Genomic DNA, 18,027 nt, shown 5'->3' with positions numbered 1-18,027 from the left:
TCAACCTTATTCATTTTGTTTTAACGACAGACCGCCAAAGCATTTGTAGGCATATCACGTAATTGTGCTAAATATAAATAAATCTTCATTAGATCCTTGATTGGCTTTTCCTTGATCACCTATTTCTCATTGTCTACAAATGTAGCTCTCGAGACTACTTTGAACTGTAGTTAGAACCGATAAAGTGACTGAATGACATCTGTACGCATAAAGGCGTTATTTAATGACATATTACCCAAGAGGGGGACTAGCTCACATGGTAGAGCGCTCGCTTAGCATGCGAGAGGTACCGGGATCGATGCCCGGGTCCTCCATTAATTTTTGAATGTCGCCAATACTCAATTTTTCGGTAGTCTTTCAGCATTGAAAATGAATAGAGTCTGATATGAACGAAATAAGGAAATTGTGTCGATTCGAGTGTATGTCCTGCCCTTACACATGTTACAAGAATCCTTCATTCATTGACATTCTCATGTTTATTTTAATGTGATTAGTTCGACTCGTTCACCACATTCGGGATGTATTATAATAATGAGTAAATAATCTGTCATAAAGGATTAATGATGCAGTGATAGTCAGATTTAGTGGATTGGTTTCAAACCCTTACACAGGTATTATCCGGTGTTACTATACCGGTCAAATTGACAATTAAAGAATGAAAATCCAAAGCCAAGTAAAAAATAATGTCCTCCCCGGCGGGGAATCGAACCCCGATCTCCCGCGTGACAGGCGGGGATACTAACCACTATACTACCGAGGACTTAGTAACGACCATCATTTTTAGGTACTTAACGCTCACTGGTATCTTGTTAATATATTGAACGCATCCGCAAATTCAGAGTATTGATTGCTGTAGGCGATATGTTAAGCGCAACCGATCCGTCATTCTACTTATTTGTTTTCTCTGCTACTCTTGCCAAATTGAAATATCATAATGAATTATCGCCCCTCCTTCCCCTAATATATGTTTCAGATTCAATTGATGGCGCTTTTTTTGGTTTTTATTACTAAATGTACAATACATCCAAATACGTATAAATCCTCAATTTTAACCATTTGTATACAGACCCCGTGATAGCTCAGTTGGTAGAGCGGGAGACTGTAGTGGAATGAGAAAGTCTGACATCTCTAGGTCGGTGGTTCGACTCCGCCTCACGGGATATTTTTTGGTCCCATTTCACTCTCAAATATTACCATTGTTCAAGGAATTTTAGCTAATGCACATTACATTAGCGGCTTTTTATGCATGTACGACGTTTCAACCTTATTCATTTTGTTTTAACGACAGACCGCCAAAGCATTTGTAGGCATATCACGTAATTGTGCTAAATATAAATAAATCTTCATTAGATCCTTGATTGGCTTTTCCTTGATCACCTATTTCTCATTGTCTACAAATGTAGCTCTCGAGACTACTTTGAACTGTAGTTAGAACCGATAAAGTGACTGAATGACATCTGTACGCATAAAGGCGTTATTTAATGACATATTACCCAAGAGGGGGACTAGCTCACATGGTAGAGCGCTCGCTTAGCATGCGAGAGGTACCGGGATCGATGCCCGGGTCCTCCATTAATTTTTGAATGTCGCCAATACTCAATTTTTCGGTAGTCTTTCAGCATTGAAAATGAATAGAGTCTGATATGAACGAAATAAGGAAATTGTGTCGATTCGAGTGTATGTCCTGCCCTTACACATGTTACAAGAATCCTTCATTCATTGACATTCTCATGTTTATTTTAATGTGATTAGTTCGACTCGTTCACCACATTCGGGATGTATTATAATAATGAGTAAATAATCTGTCATAAAGGATTAATGATGCAGTGATAGTCAGATTTAGTGGATTGGTTTCAAACCCTTACACAGGTATTATCCGGTGTTACTATACCGGTCAAATTGACAATTAAAGAATGAAAATCCAAAGCCAAGTAAAAAATAATGTCCTCCCCGGCGGGGAATCGAACCCCGGTCTCCCGCGTGACAGGCGGGGATACTAACCACTATACTACCGAGGACTTAGTAACGACCATCATTTTTAGGTACTTAACGCTCACTGGTATCTTGTTAATATATTGAACGCATCCGCAAATTCAGAGTATTGATTGCTGTAGGCGATATGTTAAGCGCAACCGATCCGTCATTCTACTTATTTGTTTTCTCTGCTACTCTTGCCAAATTGAAATATCATAATGAATTATCGCCCCTCCTTCCCCTAATATATGTTTCAGATTCAATTGATGGCGCTTTTTTTGGTTTTTATTACTAAATGTACAATACATCCAAATACGTATAAATCCTCAATTTTAACCATTTGTATACAGACCCCGTGATAGCTCAGTTGGTAGAGCGGGAGACTGTAGTGGAATGAGAAAGTCTGACATCTCTAGGTCGGTGGTTCGACTCCGCCTCACGGGATATTTTTTGGTCCCATTTCACTCTCAAATATTACCATTGTTCAAGGAATTTTAGCTAATGCACATTACATTAGCGGCTTTTTATGCATGTACGACGTTTCAACCTTATTCATTTTGTTTTAACGACAGACCGCCAAAGCATTTGTAGGCATATCACGTAATTGTGCTAAATATAAATAAATCTTCATTAGATCCTTGATTGGCTTTTCCTTGATCACCTATTTCTCATTGTCTACAAATGTAGCTCTCGAGACTACTTTGAACTGTAGTTAGAACCGATAAAGTGACTGAATGACATCTGTACGCATAAAGGCGTTATTTAATGACATATTACCCAAGAGGGGGACTAGCTCACATGGTAGAGCGCTCGCTTAGCATGCGAGAGGTACCGGGATCGATGCCCGGGTCCTCCATTAATTTTTGAATGTCGCCAATACTCAATTTTTCGGTAGTCTTTCAGCATTGAAAATGAATAGAGTCTGATATGAACGAAATAAGGAAATTGTGTCGATTCGAGTGTATGTCCTGCCCTTACACATGTTACAAGAATCCTTCATTCATTGACATTCTCATGTTTATTTTAATGTGATTAGTTCGACTCGTTCACCACATTCGGGATGTATTATAATAATGAGTAAATAATCTGTCATAAAGGATTAATGATGCAGTGATAGTCAGATTTAGTGGATTGGTTTCAAACCCTTACACAGGTATTATCCGGTGTTACTATACCGGTCAAATTGACAATTAAAGAATGAAAATCCAAAGCCAAGTAAAAAATAATGTCCTCCCCGGCGGGGAATCGAACCCCGGTCTCCCGCGTGACAGGCGGGGATACTAACCACTATACTACCGAGGACTTAGTAACGACCATCATTTTTAGGTACTTAACGCTCACTGGTATCTTGTTAATATATTGAACGCATCCGCAAATTCAGAGTATTGATTGCTGTAGGCGATATGTTAAGCGCAACCGATCCGTCATTCTACTTATTTGTTTTCTCTGCTACTCTTGCCAAATTGAAATATCATAATGAATTATCGCCCCTCCTTCCCCTAATATATGTTTCAGATTCAATTGATGGCGCTTTTTTTGGTTTTTATTACTAAATGTACAATACATCCAAATACGTATAAATCCTCAATTTTAACCATTTGTATACAGACCCCGTGATAGCTCAGTTGGTAGAGCGGGAGACTGTAGTGGAATGAGAAAGTCTGACATCTCTAGGTCGGTGGTTCGACTCCGCCTCACGGGATATTTTTTGGTCCCATTTCACTCTCAAATATTACCATTGTTCAAGGAATTTTAGCTAATGCACATTACATTAGCGGCTTTTTATGCATGTACGACGTTTCAACCTTATTCATTTTGTTTTAACGACAGACCGCCAAAGCATTTGTAGGCATATCACGTAATTGTGCTAAATATAAATAAATCTTCATTAGATCCTTGATTGGCTTTTCCTTGATCACCTATTTCTCATTGTCTACAAATGTAGCTCTCGAGACTACTTTGAACTGTAGTTAGAACCGATAAAGTGACTGAATGACATCTGTACGCATAAAGGCGTTATTTAATGACATATTACCCAAGAGGGGGACTAGCTCACATGGTAGAGCGCTCGCTTAGCATGCGAGAGGTACCGGGATCGATGCCCGGGTCCTCCATTAATTTTTGAATGTCGCCAATACTCAATTTTTCGGTAGTCTTTCAGCATTGAAAATGAATAGAGTCTGATATGAACGAAATAAGGAAATTGTGTCGATTCGAGTGTATGTCCTGCCCTTACACATGTTACAAGAATCCTTCATTCATTGACATTCTCATGTTTATTTTAATGTGATTAGTTCGACTCGTTCACCACATTCGGGATGTATTATAATAATGAGTAAATAATCTGTCATAAAGGATTAATGATGCAGTGATAGTCAGATTTAGTGGATTGGTTTCAAACCCTTACACAGGTATTATCCGGTGTTACTATACCGGTCAAATTGACAATTAAAGAATGAAAATCCAAAGCCAAGTAAAAAATAATGTCCTCCCCGGCGGGGAATCGAACCCCGGTCTCCCGCGTGACAGGCGGGGATACTAACCACTATACTACCGAGGACTTAGTAACGACCATCATTTTTAGGTACTTAACGCTCACTGGTATCTTGTTAATATATTGAACGCATCCGCAAATTCAGAGTATTGATTGCTGTAGGCGATATGTTAAGCGCAACCGATCCGTCATTCTACTTATTTGTTTTCTCTGCTACTCTTGCCAAATTGAAATATCATAATGAATTATCGCCCCTCCTTCCCCTAATATATGTTTCAGATTCAATTGATGGCGCTTTTTTTGGTTTTTATTACTAAATGTACAATACATCCAAATACGTATAAATCCTCAATTTTAACCATTTGTATACAGACCCCGTGATAGCTCAGTTGGTAGAGCGGGAGACTGTAGTGGAATGAGAAAGTCTGACATCTCTAGGTCGGTGGTTCGACTCCGCCTCACGGGATATTTTTTGGTCCCATTTCACTCTCAAATATTACCATTGTTCAAGGAATTTTAGCTAATGCACATTACATTAGCGGCTTTTTATGCATGTACGACGTTTCAACCTTATTCATTTTGTTTTAACGACAGACCGCCAAAGCATTTGTAGGCATATCACGTAATTGTGCTAAATATAAATAAATCTTCATTAGATCCTTGATTGGCTTTTCCTTGATCACCTATTTCTCATTGTCTACAAATGTAGCTCTCGAGACTACTTTGAACTGTAGTTAGAACCGATAAAGTGACTGAATGACATCTGTACGCATAAAGGCGTTATTTAATGACATATTACCCAAGAGGGGGACTAGCTCACATGGTAGAGCGCTCGCTTAGCATGCGAGAGGTACCGGGATCGATGCCCGGGTCCTCCATTAATTTTTGAATGTCGCCAATACTCAATTTTTCGGTAGTCTTTCAGCATTGAAAATGAATAGAGTCTGATATGAACGAAATAAGGAAATTGTGTCGATTCGAGTGTATGTCCTGCCCTTACACATGTTACAAGAATCCTTCATTCATTGACATTCTCATGTTTATTTTAATGTGATTAGTTCGACTCGTTCACCACATTCGGGATGTATTATAATAATGAGTAAATAATCTGTCATAAAGGATTAATGATGCAGTGATAGTCAGATTTAGTGGATTGGTTTCAAACCCTTACACAGGTATTATCCGGTGTTACTATACCGGTCAAATTGACAATTAAAGAATGAAAATCCAAAGCCAAGTAAAAAATAATGTCCTCCCCGGCGGGGAATCGAACCCCGGTCTCCCGCGTGACAGGCGGGGATACTAACCACTATACTACCGAGGACTTAGTAACGACCATCATTTTTAGGTACTTAACGCTCACTGGTATCTTGTTAATATATTGAACGCATCCGCAAATTCAGAGTATTGATTGCTGTAGGCGATATGTTAAGCGCAACCGATCCGTCATTCTACTTATTTGTTTTCTCTGCTACTCTTGCCAAATTAAAATATCATAATGAATTATCGCCCCTCCTTCCCCTAATATATGTTTCAGATTCAATTGATGGCGCTTTTTTTGGTTTTTATTACTAAATGTACAATACATCCAAATACGTATAAATCCTCAATTTTAACCATTTGTATACAGACCCCGTGATAGCTCAGTTGGTAGAGCGGGAGACTGTAGTGGAATGAGAAAGTCTGACATCTCTAGGTCGGTGGTTCGACTCCGCCTCACGGGATATTTTTTGGTCCCATTTCACTCTCAAATATTACCATTGTTCAAGGAATTTTAGCTAATGCACATTACATTAGCGGCTTTTTATGCATGTACGACGTTTCAACCTTATTCATTTTGTTTTAACGACAGACCGCCAAAGCATTTGTAGGCATATCACGTAATTGTGCTAAATATAAATAAATCTTCATTAGATCCTTGATTGGCTTTTCCTTGATCACCTATTTCTCATTGTCTACAAATGTAGCTCTCGAGACTACTTTGAACTGTAGTTAGAACCGATAAAGTGACTGAATGACATCTGTACGCATAAAGGCGTTATTTAATGACATATTACCCAAGAGGGGGACTAGCTCACATGGTAGAGCGCTCGCTTAGCATGCGAGAGGTACCGGGATCGATGCCCGGGTCCTCCATTAATTTTTGAATGTCGCCAATACTCAATTTTTCGGTAGTCTTTCAGCATTGAAAATGAATAGAGTCTGATATGAACGAAATAAGGAAATTGTGTCGATTCGAGTGTATGTCCTGCCCTTACACATGTTACAAGAATCCTTCATTCATTGACATTCTCATGTTTATTTTAATGTGATTAGTTCGACTCGTTCACCACATTCGGGATGTATTATAATAATGAGTAAATAATCTGTCATAAAGGATTAATGATGCAGTGATAGTCAGATTTAGTGGATTGGTTTCAAACCCTTACACAGGTATTATCCGGTGTTACTATACCGGTCAAATTGACAATTAAAGAATGAAAATCCAAAGCCAAGTAAAAAATAATGTCCTCCCCGGCGGGGAATCGAACCCCGGTCTCCCGCGTGACAGGCGGGGATACTAACCACTATACTACCGAGGACTTAGTAACGACCATCATTTTTAGGTACTTAACGCTCACTGGTATCTTGTTAATATATTGAACGCATCCGCAAATTCAGAGTATTGATTGCTGTAGGCGATATGTTAAGCGCAACCGATCCGTCATTCTACTTATTTGTTTTCTCTGCTACTCTTGCCAAATTGAAATATCATAATGAATTATCGCCCCTCCTTCCCCTAATATATGTTTCAGATTCAATTGATGGCGCTTTTTTTGGTTTTTATTACTAAATGTACAATACATCCAAATACGTATAAATCCTCAATTTTAACCATTTGTATACAGACCCCGTGATAGCTCAGTTGGTAGAGCGGGAGACTGTAGTGGAATGAGAAAGTCTGACATCTCTAGGTCGGTGGTTCGACTCCGCCTCACGGGATATTTTTTGGTCCCATTTCACTCTCAAATATTACCATTGTTCAAGGAATTTTAGCTAATGCACATTACATTAGCGGCTTTTTATGCATGTACGACGTTTCAACCTTATTCATTTTGTTTTAACGACAGACCGCCAAAGCATTTGTAGGCATATCACGTAATTGTGCTAAATATAAATAAATCTTCATTAGATCCTTGATTGGCTTTTCCTTGATCACCTATTTCTCATTGTCTACAAATGTAGCTCTCGAGACTACTTTGAACTGTAGTTAGAACCGATAAAGTGACTGAATGACATCTGTACGCATAAAGGCGTTATTTAATGACATATTACCCAAGAGGGGGACTAGCTCACATGGTAGAGCGCTCGCTTAGCATGCGAGAGGTACCGGGATCGATGCCCGGGTCCTCCATTAATTTTTGAATGTCGCCAATACTCAATTTTTCGGTAGTCTTTCAGCATTGAAAATGAATAGAGTCTGATATGAACGAAATAAGGAAATTGTGTCGATTCGAGTGTATGTCCTGCCCTTACACATGTTACAAGAATCCTTCATTCATTGACATTCTCATGTTTATTTTAATGTGATTAGTTCGACTCGTTCACCACATTCGGGATGTATTATAATAATGAGTAAATAATCTGTCATAAAGGATTAATGATGCAGTGATAGTCAGATTTAGTGGATTGGTTTCAAACCCTTACACAGGTATTATCCGGTGTTACTATACCGGTCAAATTGACAATTAAAGAATGAAAATCCAAAGCCAAGTAAAAAATAATGTCCTCCCCGGCGGGGAATCGAACCCCGGTCTCCCGCGTGACAGGCGGGGATACTAACCACTATACTACCGAGGACTTAGTAACGACCATCATTTTTAGGTACTTAACGCTCACTGGTATCTTGTTAATATATTGAACGCATCCGCAAATTCAGAGTATTGATTGCTGTAGGCGATATGTTAAGCGCAACCGATCCGTCATTCTACTTATTTGTTTTCTCTGCTACTCTTGCCAAATTGAAATATCATAATGAATTATCGCCCCTCCTTCCCCTAATATATGTTTCAGATTCAATTGATGGCGCTTTTTTTGGTTTTTATTACTAAATGTACAATACATCCAAATACGTATAAATCCTCAATTTTAACCATTTGTATACAGACCCCGTGATAGCTCAGTTGGTAGAGCGGGAGACTGTAGTGGAATGAGAAAGTCTGACATCTCTAGGTCGGTGGTTCGACTCCGCCTCACGGGATATTTTTTGGTCCCATTTCACTCTCAAATATTACCATTGTTCAAGGAATTTTAGCTAATGCACATTACATTAGCGGCTTTTTATGCATGTACGACGTTTCAACCTTATTCATTTTGTTTTAACGACAGACCGCCAAAGCATTTGTAGGCATATCACGTAATTGTGCTAAATATAAATAAATCTTCATTAGATCCTTGATTGGCTTTTCCTTGATCACCTATTTCTCATTGTCTACAAATGTAGCTCTCGAGACTACTTTGAACTGTAGTTAGAACCGATAAAGTGACTGAATGACATCTGTACGCATAAAGGCGTTATTTAATGACATATTACCCAAGAGGGGGACTAGCTCACATGGTAGAGCGCTCGCTTAGCATGCGAGAGGTACCGGGATCGATGCCCGGGTCCTCCATTAATTTTTGAATGTCGCCAATACTCAATTTTTCGGTAGTCTTTCAGCATTGAAAATGAATAGAGTCTGATATGAACGAAATAAGGAAATTGTGTCGATTCGAGTGTATGTCCTGCCCTTACACATGTTACAAGAATCCTTCATTCATTGACATTCTCATGTTTATTTTAATGTGATTAGTTCGACTCGTTCACCACATTCGGGATGTATTATAATAATGAGTAAATAATCTGTCATAAAGGATTAATGATGCAGTGATAGTCAGATTTAGTGGATTGGTTTCAAACCCTTACACAGGTATTATCCGGTGTTACTATACCGGTCAAATTGACAATTAAAGAATGAAAATCCAAAGCCAAGTAAAAAATAATGTCCTCCCCGGCGGGGAATCGAACCCCGGTCTCCCGCGTGACAGGCGGGGATACTAACCACTATACTACCGAGGACTTAGTAACGACCATCATTTTTAGGTACTTAACGCTCACTGGTATCTTGTTAATATATTGAACGCATCCGCAAATTCAGAGTATTGATTGCTGTAGGCGATATGTTAAGCGCAACCGATCCGTCATTCTACTTATTTGTTTTCTCTGCTACTCTTGCCAAATTGAAATATCATAATGAATTATCGCCCCTCCTTCCCCTAATATATGTTTCAGATTCAATTGATGGCGCTTTTTTTGGTTTTTATTACTAAATGTACAATACATCCAAATACGTATAAATCCTCAATTTTAACCATTTGTATACAGACCCCGTGATAGCTCAGTTGGTAGAGCGGGAGACTGTAGTGGAATGAGAAAGTCTGACATCTCTAGGTCGGTGGTTCGACTCCGCCTCACGGGATATTTTTTGGTCCCATTTCACTCTCAAATATTACCATTGTTCAAGGAATTTTAGCTAATGCACATTACATTAGCGGCTTTTTATGCATGTACGACGTTTCAACCTTATTCATTTTGTTTTAACGACAGACCGCCAAAGCATTTGTAGGCATATCACGTAATTGTGCTAAATATAAATAAATCTTCATTAGATCCTTGATTGGCTTTTCCTTGATCACCTATTTCTCATTGTCTACAAATGTAGCTCTCGAGACTACTTTGAACTGTAGTTAGAACCGATAAAGTGACTGAATGACATCTGTACGCATAAAGGCGTTATTTAATGACATATTACCCAAGAGGGGGACTAGCTCACATGGTAGAGCGCTCGCTTAGCATGCGAGAGGTACCGGGATCGATGCCCGGGTCCTCCATTAATTTTTGAATGTCGCCAATACTCAATTTTTCGGTAGTCTTTCAGCATTGAAAATGAATAGAGTCTGATATGAACGAAATAAGGAAATTGTGTCGATTCGAGTGTATGTCCTGCCCTTACACATGTTACAAGAATCCTTCATTCATTGACATTCTCATGTTTATTTTAATGTGATTAGTTCGACTCGTTCACCACATTCGGGATGTATTATAATAATGAGTAAATAATCTGTCATAAAGGATTAATGATGCAGTGATAGTCAGATTTAGTGGATTGGTTTCAAACCCTTACACAGGTATTATCCGGTGTTACTATACCGGTCAAATTGACAATTAAAGAATGAAAATCCAAAGCCAAGTAAAAAATAATGTCCTCCCCGGCGGGGAATCGAACCCCGGTCTCCCGCGTGACAGGCGGGGATACTAACCACTATACTACCGAGGACTTAGTAACGACCATCATTTTTAGGTACTTAACGCTCACTGGTATCTTGTTAATATATTGAACGCATCCGCAAATTCAGAGTATTGATTGCTGTAGGCGATATGTTAAGCGCAACCGATCCGTCATTCTACTTATTTGTTTTCTCTGCTACTCTTGCCAAATTGAAATATCATAATGAATTATCGCCCCTCCTTCCCCTAATATATGTTTCAGATTCAATTGATGGCGCTTTTTTTGGTTTTTATTACTAAATGTACAATACATCCAAATACGTATAAATCCTCAATTTTAACCATTTGTATACAGACCCCGTGATAGCTCAGTTGGTAGAGCGGGAGACTGTAGTGGAATGAGAAAGTCTGACATCTCTAGGTCGGTGGTTCGACTCCGCCTCACGGGATATTTTTTGGTCCCATTTCACTCTCAAATATTACCATTGTTCAAGGAATTTTAGCTAATGCACATTACATTAGCGGCTTTTTATGCATGTACGACGTTTCAACCTTATTCATTTTGTTTTAACGACAGACCGCCAAAGCATTTGTAGGCATATCACGTAATTGTGCTAAATATAAATAAATCTTCATTAGATCCTTGATTGGCTTTTCCTTGATCACCTATTTCTCATTGTCTACAAATGTAGCTCTCGAGACTACTTTGAACTGTAGTTAGAACCGATAAAGTGACTGAATGACATCTGTACGCATAAAGGCGTTATTTAATGACATATTACCCAAGAGGGGGACTAGCTCACATGGTAGAGCGCTCGCTTAGCATGCGAGAGGTACCGGGATCGATGCCCGGGTCCTCCATTAATTTTTGAATGTCGCCAATACTCAATTTTTCGGTAGTCTTTCAGCATTGAAAATGAATAGAGTCTGATATGAACGAAATAAGGAAATTGTGTCGATTCGAGTGTATGTCCTGCCCTTACACATGTTACAAGAATCCTTCATTCATTGACATTCTCATGTTTATTTTAATGTGATTAGTTCGACTCGTTCACCACATTCGGGATGTATTATAATAATGAGTAAATAATCTGTCATAAAGGATTAATGATGCAGTGATAGTCAGATTTAGTGGATTGGTTTCAAACCCTTACACAGGTATTATCCGGTGTTACTATACCGGTCAAATTGACAATTAAAGAATGAAAATCCAAAGCCAAGTAAAAAATAATGTCCTCCCCGGCGGGGAATCGAACCCCGGTCTCCCGCGTGACAGGCGGGGATACTAACCACTATACTACCGAGGACTTAGTAACGACCATCATTTTTAGGTACTTAACGCTCACTGGTATCTTGTTAATATATTGAACGCATCCGCAAATTCAGAGTATTGATTGCTGTAGGCGATATGTTAAGCGCAACCGATCCGTCATTCTACTTATTTGTTTTCTCTGCTACTCTTGCCAAATTGAAATATCATAATGAATTATCGCCCCTCCTTCCCCTAATATATGTTTCAGATTCAATTGATGGCGCTTTTTTTGGTTTTTATTACTAAATGTACAATACATCCAAATACGTATAAATCCTCAATTTTAACCATTTGTATACAGACCCCGTGATAGCTCAGTTGGTAGAGCGGGAGACTGTAGTGGAATGAGAAAGTCTGACATCTCTAGGTCGGTGGTTCGACTCCGCCTCACGGGATATTTTTTGGTCCCATTTCACTCTCAAATATTACCATTGTTCAAGGAATTTTAGCTAATGCACATTACATTAGCGGCTTTTTATGCATGTACGACGTTTCAACCTTATTCATTTTGTTTTAACGACAGACCGCCAAAGCATTTGTAGGCATATCACGTAATTGTGCTAAATATAAATAAATCTTCATTAGATCCTTGATTGGCTTTTCCTTGATCACCTATTTCTCATTGTCTACAAATGTAGCTCTCGAGACTACTTTGAACTGTAGTTAGAACCGATAAAGTGACTGAATGACATCTGTACGCATAAAGGCGTTATTTAATGACATATTACCCAAGAGGGGGACTAGCTCACATGGTAGAGCGCTCGCTTAGCATGCGAGAGGTACCGGGATCGATGCCCGGGTCCTCCATTAATTTTTGAATGTCGCCAATACTCAATTTTTCGGTAGTCTTTCAGCATTGAAAATGAATAGAGTCTGATATGAACGAAATAAGGAAATTGTGTCGATTCGAGTGTATGTCCTGCCCTTACACATGTTACAAGAATCCTTCATTCATTGACATTCTCATGTTTATTTTAATGTGATTAGTTCGACTCGTTCACCACATTCGGGATGTATTATAATAATGAGTAAATAATCTGTCATAAAGGATTAATGATGCAGTGATAGTCAGATTTAGTGGATTGGTTTCAAACCCTTACACAGGTATTATCCGGTGTTACTATACCGGTCAAATTGACAATTAAAGAATGAAAATCCAAAGCCAAGTAAAAAATAATGTCCTCCCCGGCGGGGAATCGAACCCCGGTCTCCCGCGTGACAGGCGGGGATACTAACCACTATACTACCGAGGACTTAGTAACGACCATCATTTTTAGGTACTTAACGCTCACTGGTATCTTGTTAATATATTGAACGCATCCGCAAATTCAGAGTATTGATTGCTGTAGGCGATATGTTAAGCGCAACCGATCCGTCATTCTACTTATTTGTTTTCTCTGCTACTCTTGCCAAATTGAAATATCATAATGAATTATCGCCCCTCCTTCCCCTAATATATGTTTCAGATTCAATTGATGGCGCTTTTTTTGGTTTTTATTACTAAATGTACAATACATCCAAATACGTATAAATCCTCAATTTTAACCATTTGTATACAGACCCCGTGATAGCTCAGTTGGTAGAGCGGGAGACTGTAGTGGAATGAGAAAGTCTGACATCTCTAGGTCGGTGGTTCGACTCCGCCTCACGGGATATTTTTTGGTCCCATTTCACTCTCAAATATTACCATTGTTCAAGGAATTTTAGCTAATGCACATTACATTAGCGGCTTTTTATGCATGTACGACGTTTCAACCTTATTCATTTTGTTTTAACGACAGACCGCCAAAGCATTTGTAGGCATATCACGTAATTGTGCTAAATATAAATAAATCTTCATTAGATCCTTGATTGGCTTTTCCTTGATCACCTATTTCTCATTGTCTACAAATGTAGCTCTCGAGACTACTTTGAACTGTAGTTAGAACCGATAAAGTGACTGAATGACATCTGTACGCATAAAGGCGTTATTTAATGACATATTACCCAAGAGGGGGACTAGCTCACATGGTAGAGCGCTCGCTTAGCATGCGAGAGGTACCGGGATCGATGCCCGGGTCCTCCATTAATTTTTGAATGTCGCCAATACTCAATTTTTCGGTAGTCTTTCAGCATTGAAAATGAATAGAGTCTGATATGAACGAAATAAGGAAATTGTGTCGATTCGAGTGTATGTCCTGCCCTTACACATGTTACAAGAATCCTTCATTCATTGACATTCTCATGTTTATTTTAATGTGATTAGTTCGACTCGTTCACCACATTCGGGATGTATTATAATAATGAGTAAATAATCTGTCATAAAGGATTAATGATGCAGTGATAGTCAGATTTAGTGGATTGGTTTCAAACCCTTACACAGGTATTATCCGGTGTTACTATACCGGTCAAATTGACAATTAAAGAATGAAAATCCAAAGCCAAGTAAAAAATAATGTCCTCCCCGGCGGGGAATCGAACCCCGGTCTCCCGCGTGACAGGCGGGGATACTAACCACTATACTACCGAGGACTTAGTAACGACCATCATTTTTAGGTACTTAACGCTCACTGGTATCTTGTTAATATATTGAACGCATCCGCAAATTCAGAGTATTGATTGCTGTAGGCGATATGTTAAGCGCAACCGATCCGTCATTCTACTTATTTGTTTTCTCTGCTACTCTTGCCAAATTGAAATATCATAATGAATTATCGCCCCTCCTTCCCCTAATATATGTTTCAGATTCAATTGATGGCGCTTTTTTTGGTTTTTATTACTAAATGTACAATACATCCAAATACGTATAAATCCTCAATTTTAACCATTTGTATACAGACCCCGTGATAGCTCAGTTGGTAGAGCGGGAGACTGTAGTGGAATGAGAAAGTCTGACATCTCTAGGTCGGTGGTTCGACTCCGCCTCACGGGATATTTTTTGGTCCCATTTCACTCTCAAATATTACCATTGTTCAAGGAATTTTAGCTAATGCACATTACATTAGCGGCTTTTTATGCATGTACGACGTTTCAACCTTATTCATTTTGTTTTAACGACAGACCGCCAAAGCATTTGTAGGCATATCACGTAATTGTGCTAAATATAAATAAATCTTCATTAGATCCTTGATTGGCTTTTCCTTGATCACCTATTTCTCATTGTCTACAAATGTAGCTCTCGAGACTACTTTGAACTGTAGTTAGAACCGATAAAGTGACTGAATGACATCTGTACGCATAAAGGCGTTATTTAATGACATATTACCCAAGAGGGGGACTAGCTCACATGGTAGAGCGCTCGCTTAGCATGCGAGAGGTACCGGGATCGATGCCCGGGTCCTCCATTAATTTTTGAATGTCGCCAATACTCAATTTTTCGGTAGTCTTTCAGCATTGAAAATGAATAGAGTCTGATATGAACGAAATAAGGAAATTGTGTCGATTCGAGTGTATGTCCTGCCCTTACACATGTTACAAGAATCCTTCATTCATTGACATTCTCATGTTTATTTTAATGTGATTAGTTCGACTCGTTCACCACATTCGGGATGTATTATAATAATGAGTAAATAATCTGTCATAAAGGATTAATGATGCAGTGATAGTCAGATTTAGTGGATTGGTTTCAAACCCTTACACAGGTATTATCCGGTGTTACTATACCGGTCAAATTGACAATTAAAGAATGAAAATCCAAAGCCAAGTAAAAAATAATGTCCTCCCCGGCGGGGAATCGAACCCCGGTCTCCCGCGTGACAGGCGGGGATACTAACCACTATACTACCGAGGACTTAGTAACGACCATCATTTTTAGGTACTTAACGCTCACTGGTATCTTGTTAATATATTGAACGCATCCGCAAATTCAGAGTATTGATTGCTGTAGGCGATATGTTAAGCGCAACCGATCCGTCATTCTACTTATTTGTTTTCTCTGCTACTCTTGCCAAATTGAAATATCATAATGAATTATCGCCCCTCCTTCCCCTAATATATGTTTCAGATTCAATTGATGGCGCTTTTTTTGGTTTTTATTACTAAATGTACAATACATCCAAATACGTATAAATCCTCAATTTTAACCATTTGTATACAGACCCCGTGATAGCTCAGTTGGTAGAGCGGGAGACTGTAGTGGAATGAGAAAGTCTGACATCTCTAGGTCGGTGGTTCGACTCCGCCTCACGGGATATTTTTTGGTCCCATTTCACTCTCAAATATTACCATTGTTCAAGGAATTTTAGCTAATGCACATTACATTAGCGGCTTTTTATGCATGTACGACGTTTCAACCTTATTCATTTTGTTTTAACGACAGACCGCCAAAGCATTTGTAGGCATATCACGTAATTGTGCTAAATATAAATAAATCTTCATTAGATCCTTGATTGGCTTTTCCTTGATCACCTATTTCTCATTGTCTACAAATGTAGCTCTCGAGACTACTTTGAACTGTAGTTAGAACCGATAAAGTGACTGAATGACATCTGTACGCATAAAGGCGTTATTTAATGACATATTACCCAAGAGGGGGACTAGCTCACATGGTAGAGCGCTCGCTTAGCATGCGAGAGGTACCGGGATCGATGCCCGGGTCCTCCATTAATTTTTGAATGTCGCCAATACTCAATTTTTCGGTAGTCTTTCAGCATTGAAAATGAATAGAGTCTGATATGAACGAAATAAGGAAATTGTGTCGATTCGAGTGTATGTCCTGCCCTTACACATGTTACAAGAATCCTTCATTCATTGACATTCTCATGTTTATTTTAATGTGATTAGTTCGACTCGTTCACCACATTCGGGATGTATTATAATAATGAGTAAATAATCTGTCATAAAGGATTAATGATGCAGTGATAGTCAGATTTAGTGGATTGGTTTCAAACCCTTACACAGGTATTATCCGGTGTTACTATACCGGTCAAATTGACAATTAAAGAATGAAAATCCAAAGCCAAGTAAAAAATAATGTCCTCCCCGGCGGGGAATCGAACCCCGGTCTCCCGCGTGACAGGCGGGGATACTAACCACTATACTACCGAGGACTTAGTAACGACCATCATTTTTAGGTACTTAACGCTCACTGGTATCTTGTTAATATATTGAACGCATCCGCAAATTCAGAGTATTGATTGCTGTAGGCGATATGTTAAGCGCAACCGATCCGTCATTCTACTTATTTGTTTTCTCTGCTACTCTTGCCAAATTGAAATATCATAATGAATTATCGCCCCTCCTTCCCCTAATATATGTTTCAGATTCAATTGATGGCGCTTTTTTGGTTTTTATTACTAAATGTACAATACATCCAAATACGTATAAATCCTCAATTTTAACCATTTGTATACAGACCCCGTGAGCTCAGTTGGTAGAGCGGGAGACTGTAGTGGAATGAGAAAGTCTGACATCTCTAGGTCGGTGGTTCGACTCCGCCTCACGGGATATTTTTTGGTCCCATTTCACTCTCAAATATTACCATTGTTCAAGGAATTTTAGCTAATGCACATTACATTAGCGGCTTTTTATGCATGTACGACGTTTCAACCTTATTCATTTTGTTTTAACGACAGACCGCCAAAGCATTTGTAGGCATATCACGTAATTGTGCTAAATATAAATAAATCTTCATTAGATCCTTGATTGGCTTTTCCTTGATCACCTATTTCTCATTGTCTACAAATGTAGCTCTCGAGACTACTTTGAACTGTAGTTAGAACCGATAAAGTGACTGAATGACATCTGTACGCATAAAGGCGTTATTTAATGACATATTACCCAAGAGGGGGACTAGCTCACATGGTAGAGCGCTCGCTTAGCATGCGAGAGGTACCGGGATCGATGCCCGGGTCCTCCATTAATTTTTGAATGTCGCCAATACTCAATTTTTCGGTAGTCTTTCAGCATTGAAAATGAATAGAGTCTGATATGAACGAAATAAGGAAATTGTGTCGATTCGAG

The 18,027-nt window shown here is 39.0% G+C and overlaps 43 non-coding genes across 43 annotated transcripts; 29 read left to right on the top strand and 14 right to left on the bottom strand.

The window, feature by feature from the left end:
- Positions 1-241: 241 nt before the first annotated feature.
- Trnaa-agc (transfer RNA alanine (anticodon AGC)) lies at positions 242-314 on the top strand. Its single transcript has one exon. It is a non-coding gene; the product is annotated as a tRNA-Ala (tRNA).
- Positions 315-688: 374 nt separating this feature from the next.
- Positions 689-760, bottom strand: Trnad-guc (transfer RNA aspartic acid (anticodon GUC)). Its single transcript has one exon. It is a non-coding gene; the product is annotated as a tRNA-Asp (tRNA).
- Positions 761-1,068: 308 nt separating this feature from the next.
- On the top strand, positions 1,069-1,160 carry Trnay-gua (transfer RNA tyrosine (anticodon GUA)). Its single transcript is given in 2 exon segments — positions 1,069-1,105; positions 1,125-1,160. It is a non-coding gene; the product is annotated as a tRNA-Tyr (tRNA).
- Positions 1,161-1,499: 339 nt separating this feature from the next.
- Positions 1,500-1,572, top strand: Trnaa-agc (transfer RNA alanine (anticodon AGC)). Its single transcript has one exon. It is a non-coding gene; the product is annotated as a tRNA-Ala (tRNA).
- A 374-nt stretch (positions 1,573-1,946) lies between these two features.
- Positions 1,947-2,018, bottom strand: Trnad-guc (transfer RNA aspartic acid (anticodon GUC)). Its single transcript has one exon. It is a non-coding gene; the product is annotated as a tRNA-Asp (tRNA).
- Positions 2,019-2,326: 308 nt separating this feature from the next.
- Trnay-gua (transfer RNA tyrosine (anticodon GUA)) lies at positions 2,327-2,418 on the top strand. Its single transcript is given in 2 exon segments — positions 2,327-2,363; positions 2,383-2,418. It is a non-coding gene; the product is annotated as a tRNA-Tyr (tRNA).
- A 339-nt stretch (positions 2,419-2,757) lies between these two features.
- Positions 2,758-2,830, top strand: Trnaa-agc (transfer RNA alanine (anticodon AGC)). The gene has a single exon. It is a non-coding gene; the product is annotated as a tRNA-Ala (tRNA).
- A 374-nt stretch (positions 2,831-3,204) lies between these two features.
- On the bottom strand, positions 3,205-3,276 carry Trnad-guc (transfer RNA aspartic acid (anticodon GUC)). The gene has a single exon. It is a non-coding gene; the product is annotated as a tRNA-Asp (tRNA).
- A 308-nt stretch (positions 3,277-3,584) lies between these two features.
- On the top strand, positions 3,585-3,676 carry Trnay-gua (transfer RNA tyrosine (anticodon GUA)). The gene is given in 2 exon segments: positions 3,585-3,621; positions 3,641-3,676. It is a non-coding gene; the product is annotated as a tRNA-Tyr (tRNA).
- A 339-nt stretch (positions 3,677-4,015) lies between these two features.
- On the top strand, positions 4,016-4,088 carry Trnaa-agc (transfer RNA alanine (anticodon AGC)). Its single transcript has one exon. It is a non-coding gene; the product is annotated as a tRNA-Ala (tRNA).
- Positions 4,089-4,462: 374 nt separating this feature from the next.
- Trnad-guc (transfer RNA aspartic acid (anticodon GUC)) lies at positions 4,463-4,534 on the bottom strand. Its single transcript has one exon. It is a non-coding gene; the product is annotated as a tRNA-Asp (tRNA).
- Positions 4,535-4,842: 308 nt separating this feature from the next.
- Positions 4,843-4,934, top strand: Trnay-gua (transfer RNA tyrosine (anticodon GUA)). Its single transcript is given in 2 exon segments — positions 4,843-4,879; positions 4,899-4,934. It is a non-coding gene; the product is annotated as a tRNA-Tyr (tRNA).
- A 339-nt stretch (positions 4,935-5,273) lies between these two features.
- Trnaa-agc (transfer RNA alanine (anticodon AGC)) lies at positions 5,274-5,346 on the top strand. Its single transcript has one exon. It is a non-coding gene; the product is annotated as a tRNA-Ala (tRNA).
- Positions 5,347-5,720: 374 nt separating this feature from the next.
- Trnad-guc (transfer RNA aspartic acid (anticodon GUC)) lies at positions 5,721-5,792 on the bottom strand. The gene has a single exon. It is a non-coding gene; the product is annotated as a tRNA-Asp (tRNA).
- A 308-nt stretch (positions 5,793-6,100) lies between these two features.
- Positions 6,101-6,192, top strand: Trnay-gua (transfer RNA tyrosine (anticodon GUA)). The gene is given in 2 exon segments: positions 6,101-6,137; positions 6,157-6,192. It is a non-coding gene; the product is annotated as a tRNA-Tyr (tRNA).
- A 339-nt stretch (positions 6,193-6,531) lies between these two features.
- On the top strand, positions 6,532-6,604 carry Trnaa-agc (transfer RNA alanine (anticodon AGC)). Its single transcript has one exon. It is a non-coding gene; the product is annotated as a tRNA-Ala (tRNA).
- A 374-nt stretch (positions 6,605-6,978) lies between these two features.
- Trnad-guc (transfer RNA aspartic acid (anticodon GUC)) lies at positions 6,979-7,050 on the bottom strand. The gene has a single exon. It is a non-coding gene; the product is annotated as a tRNA-Asp (tRNA).
- A 308-nt stretch (positions 7,051-7,358) lies between these two features.
- On the top strand, positions 7,359-7,450 carry Trnay-gua (transfer RNA tyrosine (anticodon GUA)). The gene is given in 2 exon segments: positions 7,359-7,395; positions 7,415-7,450. It is a non-coding gene; the product is annotated as a tRNA-Tyr (tRNA).
- Positions 7,451-7,789: 339 nt separating this feature from the next.
- On the top strand, positions 7,790-7,862 carry Trnaa-agc (transfer RNA alanine (anticodon AGC)). The gene has a single exon. It is a non-coding gene; the product is annotated as a tRNA-Ala (tRNA).
- Positions 7,863-8,236: 374 nt separating this feature from the next.
- On the bottom strand, positions 8,237-8,308 carry Trnad-guc (transfer RNA aspartic acid (anticodon GUC)). Its single transcript has one exon. It is a non-coding gene; the product is annotated as a tRNA-Asp (tRNA).
- A 308-nt stretch (positions 8,309-8,616) lies between these two features.
- On the top strand, positions 8,617-8,708 carry Trnay-gua (transfer RNA tyrosine (anticodon GUA)). The gene is given in 2 exon segments: positions 8,617-8,653; positions 8,673-8,708. It is a non-coding gene; the product is annotated as a tRNA-Tyr (tRNA).
- Positions 8,709-9,047: 339 nt separating this feature from the next.
- Positions 9,048-9,120, top strand: Trnaa-agc (transfer RNA alanine (anticodon AGC)). Its single transcript has one exon. It is a non-coding gene; the product is annotated as a tRNA-Ala (tRNA).
- A 374-nt stretch (positions 9,121-9,494) lies between these two features.
- On the bottom strand, positions 9,495-9,566 carry Trnad-guc (transfer RNA aspartic acid (anticodon GUC)). Its single transcript has one exon. It is a non-coding gene; the product is annotated as a tRNA-Asp (tRNA).
- A 308-nt stretch (positions 9,567-9,874) lies between these two features.
- Trnay-gua (transfer RNA tyrosine (anticodon GUA)) lies at positions 9,875-9,966 on the top strand. Its single transcript is given in 2 exon segments — positions 9,875-9,911; positions 9,931-9,966. It is a non-coding gene; the product is annotated as a tRNA-Tyr (tRNA).
- Positions 9,967-10,305: 339 nt separating this feature from the next.
- Positions 10,306-10,378, top strand: Trnaa-agc (transfer RNA alanine (anticodon AGC)). The gene has a single exon. It is a non-coding gene; the product is annotated as a tRNA-Ala (tRNA).
- A 374-nt stretch (positions 10,379-10,752) lies between these two features.
- Trnad-guc (transfer RNA aspartic acid (anticodon GUC)) lies at positions 10,753-10,824 on the bottom strand. Its single transcript has one exon. It is a non-coding gene; the product is annotated as a tRNA-Asp (tRNA).
- A 308-nt stretch (positions 10,825-11,132) lies between these two features.
- Trnay-gua (transfer RNA tyrosine (anticodon GUA)) lies at positions 11,133-11,224 on the top strand. The gene is given in 2 exon segments: positions 11,133-11,169; positions 11,189-11,224. It is a non-coding gene; the product is annotated as a tRNA-Tyr (tRNA).
- A 339-nt stretch (positions 11,225-11,563) lies between these two features.
- Trnaa-agc (transfer RNA alanine (anticodon AGC)) lies at positions 11,564-11,636 on the top strand. The gene has a single exon. It is a non-coding gene; the product is annotated as a tRNA-Ala (tRNA).
- A 374-nt stretch (positions 11,637-12,010) lies between these two features.
- Trnad-guc (transfer RNA aspartic acid (anticodon GUC)) lies at positions 12,011-12,082 on the bottom strand. The gene has a single exon. It is a non-coding gene; the product is annotated as a tRNA-Asp (tRNA).
- A 308-nt stretch (positions 12,083-12,390) lies between these two features.
- Positions 12,391-12,482, top strand: Trnay-gua (transfer RNA tyrosine (anticodon GUA)). Its single transcript is given in 2 exon segments — positions 12,391-12,427; positions 12,447-12,482. It is a non-coding gene; the product is annotated as a tRNA-Tyr (tRNA).
- Positions 12,483-12,821: 339 nt separating this feature from the next.
- Positions 12,822-12,894, top strand: Trnaa-agc (transfer RNA alanine (anticodon AGC)). Its single transcript has one exon. It is a non-coding gene; the product is annotated as a tRNA-Ala (tRNA).
- A 374-nt stretch (positions 12,895-13,268) lies between these two features.
- Positions 13,269-13,340, bottom strand: Trnad-guc (transfer RNA aspartic acid (anticodon GUC)). The gene has a single exon. It is a non-coding gene; the product is annotated as a tRNA-Asp (tRNA).
- A 308-nt stretch (positions 13,341-13,648) lies between these two features.
- On the top strand, positions 13,649-13,740 carry Trnay-gua (transfer RNA tyrosine (anticodon GUA)). Its single transcript is given in 2 exon segments — positions 13,649-13,685; positions 13,705-13,740. It is a non-coding gene; the product is annotated as a tRNA-Tyr (tRNA).
- Positions 13,741-14,079: 339 nt separating this feature from the next.
- On the top strand, positions 14,080-14,152 carry Trnaa-agc (transfer RNA alanine (anticodon AGC)). Its single transcript has one exon. It is a non-coding gene; the product is annotated as a tRNA-Ala (tRNA).
- Positions 14,153-14,526: 374 nt separating this feature from the next.
- Trnad-guc (transfer RNA aspartic acid (anticodon GUC)) lies at positions 14,527-14,598 on the bottom strand. Its single transcript has one exon. It is a non-coding gene; the product is annotated as a tRNA-Asp (tRNA).
- Positions 14,599-14,906: 308 nt separating this feature from the next.
- On the top strand, positions 14,907-14,998 carry Trnay-gua (transfer RNA tyrosine (anticodon GUA)). The gene is given in 2 exon segments: positions 14,907-14,943; positions 14,963-14,998. It is a non-coding gene; the product is annotated as a tRNA-Tyr (tRNA).
- A 339-nt stretch (positions 14,999-15,337) lies between these two features.
- Positions 15,338-15,410, top strand: Trnaa-agc (transfer RNA alanine (anticodon AGC)). The gene has a single exon. It is a non-coding gene; the product is annotated as a tRNA-Ala (tRNA).
- Positions 15,411-15,784: 374 nt separating this feature from the next.
- Trnad-guc (transfer RNA aspartic acid (anticodon GUC)) lies at positions 15,785-15,856 on the bottom strand. The gene has a single exon. It is a non-coding gene; the product is annotated as a tRNA-Asp (tRNA).
- A 308-nt stretch (positions 15,857-16,164) lies between these two features.
- On the top strand, positions 16,165-16,256 carry Trnay-gua (transfer RNA tyrosine (anticodon GUA)). Its single transcript is given in 2 exon segments — positions 16,165-16,201; positions 16,221-16,256. It is a non-coding gene; the product is annotated as a tRNA-Tyr (tRNA).
- A 339-nt stretch (positions 16,257-16,595) lies between these two features.
- Positions 16,596-16,668, top strand: Trnaa-agc (transfer RNA alanine (anticodon AGC)). Its single transcript has one exon. It is a non-coding gene; the product is annotated as a tRNA-Ala (tRNA).
- Positions 16,669-17,042: 374 nt separating this feature from the next.
- Trnad-guc (transfer RNA aspartic acid (anticodon GUC)) lies at positions 17,043-17,114 on the bottom strand. The gene has a single exon. It is a non-coding gene; the product is annotated as a tRNA-Asp (tRNA).
- A 307-nt stretch (positions 17,115-17,421) lies between these two features.
- Trnay-gua (transfer RNA tyrosine (anticodon GUA)) lies at positions 17,422-17,511 on the top strand. The gene is given in 2 exon segments: positions 17,422-17,456; positions 17,476-17,511. It is a non-coding gene; the product is annotated as a tRNA-Tyr (tRNA).
- Positions 17,512-17,850: 339 nt separating this feature from the next.
- Positions 17,851-17,923, top strand: Trnaa-agc (transfer RNA alanine (anticodon AGC)). Its single transcript has one exon. It is a non-coding gene; the product is annotated as a tRNA-Ala (tRNA).
- Positions 17,924-18,027: the final 104 nt, after the last annotated feature.

Source organism: Mytilus trossulus, chromosome 5 (assembly GCF_036588685.1).
Source record: "Mytilus trossulus isolate FHL-02 chromosome 5, PNRI_Mtr1.1.1.hap1, whole genome shotgun sequence".
Lineage (NCBI taxonomy): Eukaryota > Metazoa > Mollusca > Bivalvia > Mytilida > Mytilidae > Mytilus > Mytilus trossulus.
The sequence above is the reverse complement of the archived record's forward strand: the minus strand, read 5'-3'. Positions and strand labels throughout refer to the sequence as shown.